Source organism: Fukomys damarensis, unplaced genomic scaffold (assembly GCF_012274545.1).
Source record: "Fukomys damarensis isolate Sample0158 unplaced genomic scaffold, DMR_v1.0_HiC HiC_scaffold_23, whole genome shotgun sequence".
Taxonomy (NCBI): domain Eukaryota; kingdom Metazoa; phylum Chordata; class Mammalia; order Rodentia; family Bathyergidae; genus Fukomys; species Fukomys damarensis.
In genome coordinates this window covers 50,164,542-50,179,430 of record NW_022900935.1, presented here as the reverse complement: position 1 = coordinate 50,179,430, position 14,889 = coordinate 50,164,542, and the positions used below count along the sequence as shown (strand labels likewise).

Here is a 14,889-nt window from a genome sequence, read left to right as displayed (position 1 = left end):
CCAAGCGCTGCCTGCCCAGAGCGCGCGCCGGCGCGGGAGTGGGTGCCGGGGAGTTTCCCGCACTGAAAACGGTTTTTGGAAAACTTCGCCCCACAGTGGGTTGATGGTTACTTAAACCATCCGTTGTTATGGTTACAGGGCATCAAATGTAAGGGCAAAGTCTGTTTCCACCCTCGCTTTCTCTAGAGCCATGGAATACTTGGTCTCTACGTTTTATAGACGTTTCACAGTAATTGAGGTACTTGTTTAGAGGGCCGTGAAAGGACAGCGTGGGCTCCCGAGGGGCAGCGGTTGAACCCTATTCATGGTTGTGGTCCCAACGACTGAATACCACCACTGCCTGCATAGGAATCGGAGGGGAAGAGCCTCTTATGTGTGTTTTGGTGATTATCATCTAAGGATTTAGGATAGACGTTTCAGGAGCCAGGTGTAATCTGGAAGGGACATGGTGGGTACTTCAATGAAAGACACTGAGGAGAAATGGAGGGGCATGTGATCCTTGAATCTGGGGTAATGAGGGTTTGAAGAGTCTTGGCTTGTGAATTCTGGAGCTCGTTGACACAGGGGAGGAAGCTTAACTCTTGGTACAGTGAAACTGGCAGTTCTGTTAGCGCTTACCCAACCCAGGAGGCCTTTACAGTTCTCTCAGATCCTTCCAGAAATTGACGGTGCCGCCTGAGGAGAAGAGGATGGAATCGGGCTTTTGCTGGTGGTGTCTTTCTTATTACGTGAGCCCCTCTGGCAGTGTCAGTGAAGATCTGGAGAGGGGGATGTGGAGGGCTCTGGTGAACGGCACTTGCTCGCACATGTATCTCCCAGAGGAAGCACAGTGTCTGGCAAGAAGGATCGTAACGGACTAACTCCAGTCAGACCGAGGTGATATGGAGACCTCTCACAGATAATCCAAGGGCTAGTACAGAAGAGAAGGAAGGAAAATTTGAGTTTGGTTTGAGTATTGGAGGTTTGAAGAGTGAGGAGAATGTTGTGTGATAGATTGGACATGTAATATAGGCCAAGCATAGTGTTTATTTCAGATTATGTTGTTAGAATGCTACTGAGGCAGAGGCAGGCAATTTTAGGCTTTTCGACAGCATGACTATGTAGGTGAGATATTTGGACAAAGAGAAATTGCTTAGACTTAAGAAAGAACTGTTCAGCAAGGGCCGGAGTTCTATCCCTGGTACCAAAAAAAAAAAAAAAAAAAAAAAAAAAAAAGAGAGAAAGCTATTCAACTGATTTTATTAAAAATCTGCTATGCCAGAAATTGCCAGATATAGATATGATGGAGGAAGAGGGAGTTTGTTTCTACGTGTCACATGATTGGCCTTCCTTCCAGTCAGAAGCTCCTGTTTCCTGATTTTCTGAAGCTCTTGAGGAAAGAAAGGGGAGAAATGCACAGTATACTACTTAATGTAAAAATAAAACAAGCCTGCTACAGTGGCACACACCTATAATCCCAGCATTGCAGGAGGCTGAGGCAGAAGGATTGCAAGTTTGATCTCTGAATGGGCAGTCTAGCAATTTAGTGAGACCCTGTTTGAAAATAAAAAATAATAAAAGGGCTGGGGATGTAGCACTGTGTGGAGGCCCTGGATTCCATTCCAGCACCACAAAACAAAATAGAGTGTTGGAGAAATTCTTCCCTTTGTCTACTACTTTGATAAAAAACTGAATCTTTGAAGCCCAGTTTTGTCAGGTTCAGTATAAAATTATTTATTCTTATATCTATTGTCTTTTGATAGTAAGTGCCTATTCTTCTTTCCCTTTTCCCCTCTCAATTTGTTTATTCAAGTTAGGAATCTTTTTAAACAAACTCTCCTGGGCCTCTAGGTGCCAGTTTTCTTTGCCAGGATATCCCTCATGATCTTCTGTCTGATGCTGCTATCTCCCCAGTGTCACCTTTGGGAATTGTTGAGATCTCAGGTAAGGCTGATTCAAAAGCAAAAGGTGACTAGTACCGAAAAGATTACATTATTGAATTCCGGTTCTTCCCGGTATCGTGTCCTGCCTTTGTATCCTGTGCAAGCCTACAGCAGCCTCCAGGGTGGTGGTGATAGCCTATTTTTATTGAAGAGGAAACTGAGGCTCAGGATGGTTCAGTAACTTGTTCAGTGTGACAAGCTGGTTAGATGTTGTCTTAGTTTTCTCATCACTGAGACATAATACCTGACATCCACAAGTTAAGGGAGGGAAGGTTTATTTAGCACAGTTTGTAGAGGTTTCAGTCCATAGTTGGCTACCACCAAGGCAGGTGGCATGGCAGATAAGCATTGCAGAGGAAAAGCAGTTCATGGTAGACAAAAAGCAGTAAACACAGCAAAGTAGGGAAGAGAAGCGTGGGCAAGCCTCCAAAGCAGCCCTCTTTCTGTCCCTTTATAGCCATCCAGGCTATGCGCCCTTAGGGTAGGTAGCAGTCACACCTAGAACTGTGCCAAACCAATCAGTGGACGGATTTAGTAACCACACACCCTTAATCCCAGCATCGCATACTCTCGATCCAGTCACCTCTGAAAAGTCCCGCCAATGATCACATGACGCGCTGGGGGGACAGCTATCTAGACAGAAGCCGTAACAGATATGGAGTGGGCATTTCAGTGTAGGACTTTGATTCCAAAATGTGTTTTTTCCATCTTAGTCATTATTTTTCCTGGGATGTGGAGTTTGTGAGAGACAGTCTAGCACAGAACTTACTTGAGGACATATGTACCTTACACATATCAAAGGTCGGGTTCAGAGATGCTCATAGAATCACAGCAGTTAATGAGCTCCTGTACCATGGTGGAGATAAGTTAAAAGCCAGTGCACAAGTACAAGGTTCTGAGTTCAATCCCCTGTACAAAAAAAAAAAAAAAAGGCAGAGATAATATTCACATTTCAGCAGTGCCTTAACATTTTTTTTTTTTGAAACATCCTATAGTTATGGGGTCTTACATTTGTGGTTGGCAGTGGCTCCTTTATTGGTTTGTAAAATAACTGTGTGCCTTATAGTCAGTGGTCTTAGATTAGGTGGACCATGGAGTACATTACTGGTGGTTTGGAGGATTAAATAAGGTCGCTCATGTCCCTGGAGCATAGTGAACACCCAGTAGCAGGTCATGCTGTTGAACGGCAGAATGATCATTTAACCGGTTGGCGGCTCTGAGGTAGAGCTGTGGAACATCTGGTTAGCTTTGCCACTCAGAGCCCAGGCAGTACTCCATGATCTGTGGGCAGGAGGAGCAGTTTCCAGTTTGCCTGGAGCCTTGTTCTTTGGCTGGCTGTGGTCCCCGTGAGAAGCATTAACGTCAGGAGCTAAAGAGCCACGGACAGACAGCTCCCTTTGTCCTGAGTATTCACTAAGGTCTTTGTCAACTTAAAATCTCAAGTTAAAAATAAATACTGATATAAAAAGACCAGAAACCTATGCTAATTGAGTATTCTTACAGGTAAGTTTTAAAGTGACTCCAGTTTATATAAAAGATAGTATTGCTCCTTTCAGACTCCTCATAGTGTTTAATTGCTTTGCATGTAATGTCTGTGAGACGACTTAATGAGCCGATGGTAGGAGGTCTGAAAGTACAGAAGCCCTTGACTGGCACTGGGTAAGGTTAAACAGAGCCCTGGACTTGGTGTCAGGGGTTCCGTCCATAGTTGTGATGGTTTCACCTGTTGTCCCAAGGTTCCTGGGCACATTGCTTTGCCTCTGTGGTCTGTAAAGGGTCTCTTCTAAATCGATGACTTCATGAGTTCACTGAGTTTCTGAATTTAAGGATCTGAGGTATGAAATGATCAAAGGGGAATTATTTAACTCAAGACTTTCAGAATCTCATTTGGATGTTTGTGATCCAGCTTTGTAAAGCAGAAAACAATAAGCAGATGATGACAGTGTGCATAGCTATCATTTATGAGAATTGCTACGTGCCAGGTACTGTCTCTACTTCTATCCCCGCCCCCAGTTGCAGTGCTGGAGATGAGATCAAACCGAGGGCCTTATGCATGTTAGGAAACTGAAGATCAGAAGAGTTAAATGGTTTGACCAAGATCACACAGGAAGGTCAAGGACTTACAGCTGGGATTAGAACTCAGGCTTCTATTGCTTCCGGGTAGGAGTTTTACAGTGCTTTAGATGCATTCTGGCTTGTCTTGCACAAGCCATTCACCCTGGAAGCTTTCTAGGTTAAAAAGTAAAGGTTTCCTTGTTTTAAGGTCACAAATTTCTAGTCTGTTATGTACTAGCACTTGTACAAATTCTGAGTGAGTTAAGGAAACTTTGTTAAAGCTAAAGAATAACTCTTACTAGAGTTAAAGGAGATTTAAGTCCTGAAAGGAAAGGTTTTTCTTTGGTTTTTTAAAAAAAAGCCATTTCCCATTGCCAGGTTCACTGAACAGGATTACTGAGAGAATTTGATCTTTCTTCATGGATGCTCCTAGGATGGGAAACCTGGGTGGGCCTTGAAATAGCCAGGTAGCCTTCGTCTGTTGCGTTTGCCTGGAATATTGGCTTTATAAGCTTTCCTCTAAGAAGATTATTGGAACCAAGGCATCGAGCGCCTCTCCAGATTATCCTGACAGTTGACAATGGCACAGGGCAAGAGAAGCCTTCTTCAGTCATAAGCTTATTTAGGATTTGAGATCAAAACCCGCTCTTTGGATTGCTCCTTCACATAACCTTTCAGAGTCACAATATGCATTTTGTAAGAGTTTCATTTCTGTTTTGTTATTTAGAGCTGACATAACCTGGCTTGTTCTTTTGTCCAGTTTTCAGTCCTTTCTTCTACATAATGCTGTCTTTTAAGCAGTTTTTTTTTTTTTTTTGGTATTGTTTTGCTTTGTTTTTTTGAGACAGAGTCTTGCTATGTGGTTGAGGCTGGCCTCAAACTCACTGTGTAGCCCATGCTGGCCTTGACCTCACAGCAGTTCTGCTTCAGCCTCCTGAGCGATGGGATTGCAGGAGTGTGCTACCATCTCCATTAAGCAGTATTCTTTTTTTTTTTTTTTTTGGTACTGTGGATTGAACACGGGTCCTTGCTTTTTCAAGGCAGGCGGCAGAACTACTGAGCTAAATCTCTGGCCCTAGCAGTATTCTTAAAAGATGTTGTATTGACCATTCTGAAGTAGAGAATTTGATTTTTTTAAAAAATTTTGTTGAAAGGACCTACTGAACAGTGGTTGCCTGTCACTCACCAAGCATTTGAGCATCTACTGAGACCACTGTGTTTGGCACTAAAAATCTGATGTGGAGCAAAACAGATGTGATCCCTGTTGGCACATGGCACCTTATCTAGTCTAGACAATAGATAAGACAGTCGAAGTGCCACATTTACTGTACACATGAAATCATAACGCGTGTGACATCTCCTTCCTCCAAAGGGAAGAACAGGGCAATGAGCAAGGATAAAGGCGGGGGAGCACTCAGCTGGGAGCGTTGGGAAGAGCACTGCAAAAGAGGGAGCAGCAGGTGGGTAGGGTGGCTACAGCCAGGAAGGGCAGAAGGGAAGATGAGAAGACTGGGGTGGTGGTGGAGGTGGGGGTAGGGCTCAACTGGCCTTGGGAAGTTTAACCTCTTGTGCCTTAGTTTCCCTTCTCGGCGTGAAGATTGAGTCCTCAGAGCAGTGCCCTGTATGTGCAGAGGGGCTGGGGGTTAGAGTTTGCTGACTCTCAGGGGCTTGGGGAACTGGACCTGAGTGGATGAGCACCTGTTTATAGTCAGCGTGTTCATCATTCAGGGGGTAGAGTACCATAGAGCTGCTGCAGGTAAAAGGACAGTGGCTGATGGACACGTCCCCTTGAGGCAAGCTGAGACTGTGGTGTGGACTGCTGTGGGCCTGTTCCTAGAGAGAGATGGCCGCAGCTGTCCGAGCCTCTACGCCAGTGTGTCACTCACTGTGGAGCCAAGTGGATTGCACGCCATCGGTCCTGTGCTACTACTTTAATATTTGGATGTGGTGGGTAGATTTTTATCATTGTTTTCTTTTTGCTGTTAAGAACTTTGAGGCCAGATCCAAGTTATATATAGTACCGGTGTGAGACCCATCTCTGACAAGATTTGATGCAGTTTTTGAGGTTTTCAAGTCAGAGGCTGTGATTCTTTGGCCTGGGTTGGGATGTTCAGTAGAATACCATGAGTGTTTATAATTACCCTGCAGAATACTAGACCTGGTCAAATTTGTATATAATTGCTTAGTTAAAAACATTTTTTTTCCAGTACTAAGGGTTAAATCCAGGGCCTTGTACAAGTCAGCCCTCTTTTGTTGAGACAGAGTTGCCTAAAGTTGTTAGGGCTGGCCTCAGTTTTGCAATCCTCCTGCCTTGGGTTCTTGAGTAGCTGGGATTGCTGGATAAGGTTAAACAGAGTCCTGGACTTGGTGTCAGGGGTTCCGTCCATAGTTGTGATGGTTTCACCTGTTGTCCCAAGGTTCCTGGGCACATTGCTTTGCCTCTGTGGTCTGTAAAGGGTCTCTTCTAAATCGAGGACTTCATGAGTTCACTGAGTTTCTGAATTTAAGGATCTGAGGTATGAAATGATCAAAGGGGAATTATTTAACTCAAGACTTTCAGAATCTCATTTGGATGTTTGTGATCCAGCTTCATAAAGCAGAAAACAATAAGCAGGTGATAACCACTACACTCGGGTTAAAAAATCTTTTATTCTAGAGGTGTTTTATAATACCTGAAAGTAAAAATAATATAAAGCATCCCATGTATCTATTGATCAGTTTCAATAATTATGAACATTTTTCTAATCTTGTTCCAGGATGGTTTCATATTGAAGCATTTTTGTGGATTCTCTGTCACAATATAAATGTATTTTTGGACTGAAAAATTATAGGGTGGAAATGATTGGAGGGGAGAGAAGCCCTGTATGCTGCATAGAGCTGGTGTTATGTAGTGAAATTCAGAATTTGAAATGAGCATTTCTTGGAAACTCCTTCTAGATATGCTTTTGAGTAGTAGGCCTAAAAAAATCCAAGATAGTATTGACTAAATATCAAATGTATTGGACATTGTATAAAGTACATTATAAGATAATGTGTATCTATAGTTGTTCCTAAATTATGGTTCAAATTTTTGCTCTCATTGAAGTAACAGGTTATTTTTACTCTGCATTTTGGATGGGCAGTGTTTGATACTAGAGTACCCCCCCATAAGAATCAAACTCAGGACCTTGTGCTTGCTAGGCAGGCACAGCACCACTGAGCTACATCCCTGGCCCATCACAGCTTATTTTCAAACAAATTTTTCATAAATCCCAAGTTGTGGAACTAATTAAAAGCAGTATTTTAGGGGGGTATAAAAGTTTTCTTTATAACTTCCACTTTTAAAACCAAAGAGGGTATGATAAACTTTTTTTTTTGTTTGTTTGTTTTTTAAGGGGAATTTCAAATCAAACATGCAAAGAACCCTGTAGCAGCCTGCCTGTGGGCCACTGTCCAATAGACTTTTCTGTAATATGCTCGATATGTGCTGTCCAGTATAGTAGCCCTTGCCACATGTGACTATTAAACATTTGAAAGGTAATAGTGCCACTAATAAATCTAAGCTTTGATTTTTATCTAATTTTAATTTTAGTTCATTTTGCTTTAGTGGTACCTCAGTTCACACTTTTGTTTGGGAGCAGTTTGGTTTGCAAACAAAAGTATTTGGCAAAAACATTTTTTTGGGGGGGTTACTGGGAATCAAAACTCAGATCCTTGAGCTTGTGAGGCAGGCGGCAGAACCACTGAGCTAAATCCCTGGCCTTATTCTTATTTTTATTTGCATCAGGCAACAAACACAATCATGCCCATCTTTCCCATAGAAACACAATGTGGCCATCTTTTCCAAACTCTTGAAACAAATTAAGTTCACGAACTGAGATACCACTGTAGCTCCCTCCATGTGGTTACATTAGATGGTGCAGTTCCGGGGTTTAAAACCACCAGTCTCCATCATAGAATAGAACCCAGCACAAACTAAGCTGGGGAACTAATGAAAGAGTACCAGTCACAAGTAGTTCCTGAGCTCCGGATTTTGTGACAGAAGGAAGAATTGCCTAGAGGGGTTTGTGGTCTTTAGATGGGAGGGGGTTTAAAGACCTGTAGAGGTTAGATTTGGTACTGGGATGTGTCCTGGGCTTGGGATCTTATGAAGTGAGGAGTGAATCTCTGAGTCTTAAAGTATTTCTTCATTGCAGAAAATCTCTGAGAGGTAGAGAAGGCTCTAGGAAGTAAGATGACTCCAGACTTGGAAGTTGTACTGCCAAGAAAATTTCGAGGCTTCTTTGGGGCAACACCAGGTGACCTCTTTGTCCCCAGTGTCTGTCTAGTAGATGTTTGATAAATATGTGTTTAGAATGGATGACTGTTTAAGCAAATAGGAGAAGGGCTATAAAATTATCTAGAAATTCTGAGAAACGGGCACTGAAGGAAGTGTACTGGTGAGCTGCAGAGTTTGCATGGCCATGCTTTCTGCCGGAGGTCATTAATGTTTCTCCTCACTGCAAACCAGGCTGGACCTCCCACCCTGCAGTCAGTAGCCACTTATGTGCCAAGTGCTGTTGATCTTTACCTTGTATGTCTCTTGTGTGATTCTCTTTCTCTGGCTTCCCTACACCGCACTCATTCAGGTAATCATCTTTTTGCTTGGGAGACTGTAGCAGCCTGTTCGCTGACCTGCCCATGTCTCCTTCTGCTCCTTTCTGATCTACTCACTGCATGCAGACAATGTTTTCTTTAAAAAATTCCAGGCATGGAGAATGTTAGATTTCTTTGACAAATAGGTAAGAAAGAGTCCATATGATTTTAAACTCCACCTGTTGTATTTGCATTAACACCTCTGGACAAATAGAGGTTGATATTAAAGAAAAGGCTTACGCCAAGTGCTGCCTAATTGTGTCTGACTTACACAACTTTTTCAGCTACTATTGTTCAATATTCTGCTTTCAATTCTTAGCCCCTGCTAAAGGCTATAAAATGAAGCTTAAAAAGTGTCAATGACTTGCTAATGTCCTCTTTTCCAAACTATCAAAAGATGATCAAACAACTCATCTTCCTTTGTCTCCTTTAGATAGAGTGGCTAAGCAGCATCAACACCTCTCCTTAGGCTGAAGCCATTATAGGAAGATGGACTTTAAAAGAATTAAGAGATCAAAGTCTCAGAGGAGGGGAATGAGGTATAATTGAATGAATAAAGATAGTGAAAGGAAGACAAGGAAAAATCATAACCAAAAAGTTTTACTTTTAAGATTACAGCTCTAGGACACAGTTAATGTTACCCAGGACTCCCTAGATTTTTTTGTGCTTCTTTTCTTCTAGGCCAGTGGTGGCAAACTTATGGCATTTGTTCTGCAGCCAGCTGTTTCTGTCATTGAAAGCTCCAATCACCATCAATCACTGTTATAGGCCCATTATACCCCAGATCCCTGAAAGACACTTTACACTAGCCAGGTGTGGTGGTGCACGCCTGTAATCCTAGCACTTGGGAGGCTGAGGCAAGAGGATCACTGTGAGTTTGAGACCAGCCTGGGCTACATAGTGAGTTCCAGGTCAGTCTCAACTATATAGTGAGACCCTGTCTCAAAAAACAAACAACAACCGGGGATTTAGTTCAGCGGTTCGGTTCGGTGGCCTGCCTTGCAAGTGCTAGGACCTGAGTTTGATCCCTGGTACCAAAACAAAGCAAAACAAAACAAAAAAAGCCAAAACAAAAGATACTTTAAACCTGTAAATGAGTTTAATTGATAAAGGACAAATCTTTTAAGATAAAGAAACAGATTGAGAGTTTCAAGAGTGTTTTTAGGCAAAACATTGTAGATAACCCATCTAAAAAATTTGCCAGGAGTATGGCAAATGCCTGTGATCTCAGCACATAAGAGGTTGAGGCAGCATGATTGTCTCAGTTCAAGGCCAGCCTGAACTGTAGCCTGGGCTACATAGTGAGTTCAAGGCCAGCCTGAACTGCATAGTGAAACCCTATCTCAAAAAAACAAAAACTTTGGTAGGGCTTACACTTTTCATTTGTAAATGAGCCATTATCTTTCTGTATGTAGGCCATCCTTTTCCTGTAAACTAAGACCAAGATGGTAATTCCCATAGATTCACAAATTTTCACCACCAAAAACAAATATTTCTAGCTCCAGACTGTAACCTGCCCTTTTTTTGAGGGCTTATATTCTAATTGCTTTTAAATTCTTGCCTAGTAAACCCTATGCCTCATAAATGAATAAGTAAATATTCCAGGCATGGTGACATACACCCGAAGTCCAACCTGCCAGGGAGGTTGAGGCAGGAAGGTTGCAAATTTGGACAATTTAGGAGACCTTGTCTCAAAATAAAATTTAAGGGGGGACACTAAAGTTGTAGCTCAGCACAAAGCCCTGGGTTTAATTCCCACTACTATAAAAACATACAAAACTAACAACAAAAAACCCAGCCTCCTGATACTACAATATTGTCTTGCCCTTGTGTGAACCCTGTGGAGGCTTCTTGTTACTGCTAGGATGAAGTCCACAGCTAACCATGTTTCTGAGCATGTGATCACTCTCTCCTACCTCCTTCAACCTCAGCCTCACTCTTTCTCCTCCTGGTTTACATTCCAGGTAGCACAATGGCTACCTTTCCATCCCTAGCCAGAAAGGAGCTAGGCTTTTCAGGAACTGAGGCCTCTGTTGAAAATGGCTCCGCCCCCACCTCCCCACCTTTGCTCTTCTTACCCTTTGTGGCCCTCTTCACAGTTTGTTACTCCATATTCCATAACAGACATCTGCTCTTCCCCTTTCTCTGAGAGGACGGGGACCTTGGTGATTTTGCTTACAATTATGTACCCAGGACGCAGCCACAGTGTCTGCCATTGCCCGTGCTTCTGAAATACTTGTTGAGCAAATGAAAAAGGCCACGCAAGCACAATAGAAAACAAAAGAACCTTAATTTGAGTGCTCTTTTAAAACTTGGGTTTGTTGGAGAAGTTGAATAATTTTTAGCAGTAGAATAACCTAAAAAGGGAAAGGGGAGAGGAGAATCCACAGTCCTGTCATTGGAGCTATGCAGTGGGTTTAAAGGCAGCACTTTATGAAAACGGGTGGTGAGGAAACATTTTCTACACCCTTATCCTGGACTTGAAAAGTGTTTTTTTTGTTTTGTTTTGTTTTGTTTTGGCTTGGTTTTTTGAGACAGGGTCTCACTATGTAGTTGAGACTGACCTGGAACTCACTATGTAGCCCAGGCTGGTCTTGAACTCACAGCGATCCTCCTGCCTCAGCCTCCTGAGCGCTGGGATTACAGGCGTGCGCCACCATGCCCGGCTCAAAAAGTGTTTGCCTGCTACCTAGCAAGGCTGGGATCAGAAGGGGTCACTCTTGTCTGGACGGGCTTCCTGCACTCAGGAGACATCCCATTCTCACCAGTCATCAGAAACATGGGCTCCAGTTTGAGACCTCAAGGTTGGAGTCTTCTGTGTGCAGCCCACCATCTTAATTTCTTCCTAGCAATGGGGATTCTGTGCTTCTTATATTTGTGCCTCTGTCCTACCTCTTTCCCACCTGTCTCACTCCCATCAGCAAAGCAGTGACTCATCTATGTAGGGTGTTTGGCAAGTGTTTACTTTTAACCCATGGTACCATTAAAAAATTATACCAGCTGGACACAGAAGAAGGCTCCAGGCAGTAAAAGGAATAGGAGGGAATTCTAGTTGCCCCATAGGAGCAGAAGCTTCCTGCTGTTGGAGATTAAATCCTGTGCTTAGACTGGCTCTGCGAGGCCCACTTCTAGATGAGATGGGGAGCCTGCCAGTGCTCATACATCAACTGCCATGTGGTGGGGAAATAGGAAGAACCTGGTCTTCCCCAGAACATTGAAGTCATGAAAAGGAAATTAAAGGACTCAAGGCCAAGGTGGCAGGTAAATTTCTTCTACAACTTTAGTGATTGTAATTCTAAAAGACAACTGATGCAAGAGCAGGGTAATGTTTTTTTCTATCATACTTAGAAGTCTGATTAAAAGACTTCAAGCTATATATTAAGGGAAGAGAAGGCAACCATATACAGGAAAACTGTAGACTTAGATAACAAGCAGACCTGCATAACTTAGCAGATGTCTTGGCACCCAAGTGGTGACCAGAAAGAAACACTCAAGTGGAAACTGGCACTGAAGCTCATTGACAAACACCCTTGAGGGAAGGGCATGGGTAACTGTGAACTCATGCCTGAGGGTGAGCAGCTTAGGTTGTTAGGAGCTGGAAACCCTGTAGATACCCAGGGGGATATGGTGAGGGGCTGGTAAGTATGGGCACCCAAGACCCCACAAGGAACCCTCTGAGGTATTCACTAAGTGTGCCATCTCATGGAAACTATTACAGATATGATGGAAAGGATGGGGGTGATATCCTTGTAAGGATGCTTGACAGACTGTAGTGACAATTTTTTTTTTCTACAGACAGATTTTGAAACAGGCCCTCTTGCAGGTGTAGTAGACCATGCAGATGTTTGTTTGTATAGGTGAATTATATTACAAATGAACCATGTGGTAACTTCTAACCCCACCTTGCTGGTAATTCTACATCTGATTGTTGGTATAGAAAAGGGCGTGTGTGTGTGTGTGTGTGTGTGTGTGTGTGTGTGTGTGTGCACGCGCGCGCGCGCACGCGCGCATGCGCACACACACATGCTTTAATGATGCCAAATAGGAAAAAGCTTGTTGACAGTGTGGATGAGGTAAAAGCCATCTGGAGAGCCAGGGGAACTGACTGTAGCTGACAGGCTTGAATGAGCATTCATGTAGGCTGGCTCCTCCACTAAGGTCATCATGCTGATGAGCATTTCCCACCCTCTATTACTGTTTGTTGTGGTCAATATGATGAGAATGTTCCTCACATAAACTGGAGCAGGAGCCATCTTGTCCTCAATGCCCAGATGCTTGTTAATGTTAGGCGCAGTAGCACAGGTCTATAATCCCAGGTACTTGAGAGGCTGCCCTTAGAGAAAGTCACCTAAGTGAAAACAAAAAAAATGTGGGGAGATAAAAATATGTGGGGAAGGCCGGGGATTTAGCTCGGTGGTTCCAACGTCTGCTTTGCAAGTGCAAGGGCCCGAGTTTGATTCCCAGTACAAAAAAGAAAGAAAGAAAGAAAAGAAAATGGGGGTGTAGCTCAGTTGTACAGTGCTTGTATCCATGCCCTGGGTTCCACCCCCAGTACCACCACCAAAAAAAAAAGAAAAAAAAGAGTATTGAATATTAGTCTGTAACAATGACCAGCTGGGGGCTATCTAGGGATGGAACCCAGGGCCTCCACGATGCAAAGTGTAGGCTCTACCTACCACTGAAGCCTGCAGCTATATCATTGACCTCTTTGACATGGTGTTGCCTTGGCTTCCCTTCCACCTCCCCTCCCCTATAGAATTGAAACAAACCCCAGTACCTGCTTTATAAAGCTGGGAGAAAGCTGTCCTCAGGGGAAGTTGACCTGCTTCCCCGGCTAAGTTCAGAGGCAAGATCAAAGTGGAAGATAAGTCAGAGCAGTAGAAAGCCCAAGGGAAAGGAGTTGATTTTGTTTTAATTTCCCAGGATAGTCTAATGTCTGTAGGGAAAGGATGGGCAGTATTTGATTTTGTCAGTGTAGGTTAATAGTAAAGCAGGAACATTAATTTTTTCAAGGCTAAACCTCTCAGCAGAAATGACTATTGATCATGCTCTGAGCCAGAGAGCAAACTCATTTGTTCAACCTGGCTTTTGTCTTGAGGCTTGACTTTGATAGAGAGGGGTGTTCAGGAGGCTTAATAGCCTAAGGTGAATTTTGTTTCTGATTTGTGATCCCAAAATCTTAGGGAAGGGAAAAAACACATCTTGAACTTCTGGTAGTTGTTTGCCAGCAAGCATAGCAAGTCTAGGGCCCAGAATTTTCTAGGATGCATGGTCAAGAGGTCCTTCCAAAGGATTATATGAATTTAAAATGCCAGAATACTAGTCTTAAAAAGTAAAATTGAAAACATATTTAACGTGTATTTTTTGAACCACATGTTTGAAGGAGCCTCCCAAAAAGTGCAGCTTTAACTGTTTCTAAAACCTAGCTCTGCTGTGGCCTGATAAAGAGGTGATTTGTTTGGTGGCATCTGCAGAGTTGACCCATTAGGTCCTGGACCTGGCACCCACGCCACTGAGCGAGCACACAGCAGGCCACCCTGTTGATTGGTTCACATTGAATGAGATGGGTGCTTTATGGCTAAGGATAAAATGTATATATTTGGGCCACTTAGTTTTAGGAGCTCATATACAAATGGTTATGTCAGTATTTGAAGTGGGAATGAGAAGCTTTGGTTTCCTAGTTTTACAGTAATAAACCGGTACTGGATTGAGACCCGAGTTCTTACTCTTGACTTTTATGGAGTATACGTCTCAGCATCTTCTGAATTCTGATGCTATTCTGAGAGGAAAGGACTCTGCCAGACATATAGGAAACCCAGAAACTGGCTTCAGACTCATGAAACCAATAGGATGATTTCATGCCACATGCTTTGATGCTTGGCAAAGGGTTCATACAATGGATTATCCATCCTCACATTGAGTTAGTATGGTCAGCAGTCCCTTGAGAATTCAGCAGGTGACGCTGCTTAGAAGAAAGTGGCTGTGCCTGGGGCCTGCACACTGGCATGTCTAGATTCTTGCTGTGGGAGTCAACCTTTGAATCTCTCTCTCTTTAATCCTTAGGCTTTTGTTCACTGTATTTTTATTTTTTAAAATTTTTATTAGTGCATGTTTGCAGTATATAATGTTTACATTCCTTCTGGTACATGTGCATAGCACATCTTAATTCTTTTCTTCATCCCCTTTACTTCCCTTCCCTCCTCCTATCTCCTGTGAATTTTTAAAATGAAATCTTTCCCACCTTCCCTTTCCTTTTGGAGCAGGCCTTGGAAGATTTTTTTTTTTTTTTTTTTTTTTT

General features: G+C 43.0%; 1 long non-coding RNA gene across 2 annotated transcripts in view; it reads left to right on the top strand.

Annotated features, from left to right (window-relative positions):
- Positions 1-10: 10 nt before the first annotated feature.
- Positions 11-14,889, top strand: part of LOC104857075 — a 23,393-nt gene continuing 8,514 nt past the window's right edge. Inside the window, exons 1-3 of one of the 2 annotated variants that reach the window (XR_778778.1) lie at positions 11-148; positions 1,831-1,923; positions 8,153-8,254. This is a non-coding gene — a long non-coding RNA (uncharacterized LOC104857075). Of the gene's footprint in view, positions 149-1,572; positions 1,924-8,152; positions 8,255-14,889 lie in introns of those variants that run through there. The other variant, XR_778777.2, reaches the window with a different exon arrangement.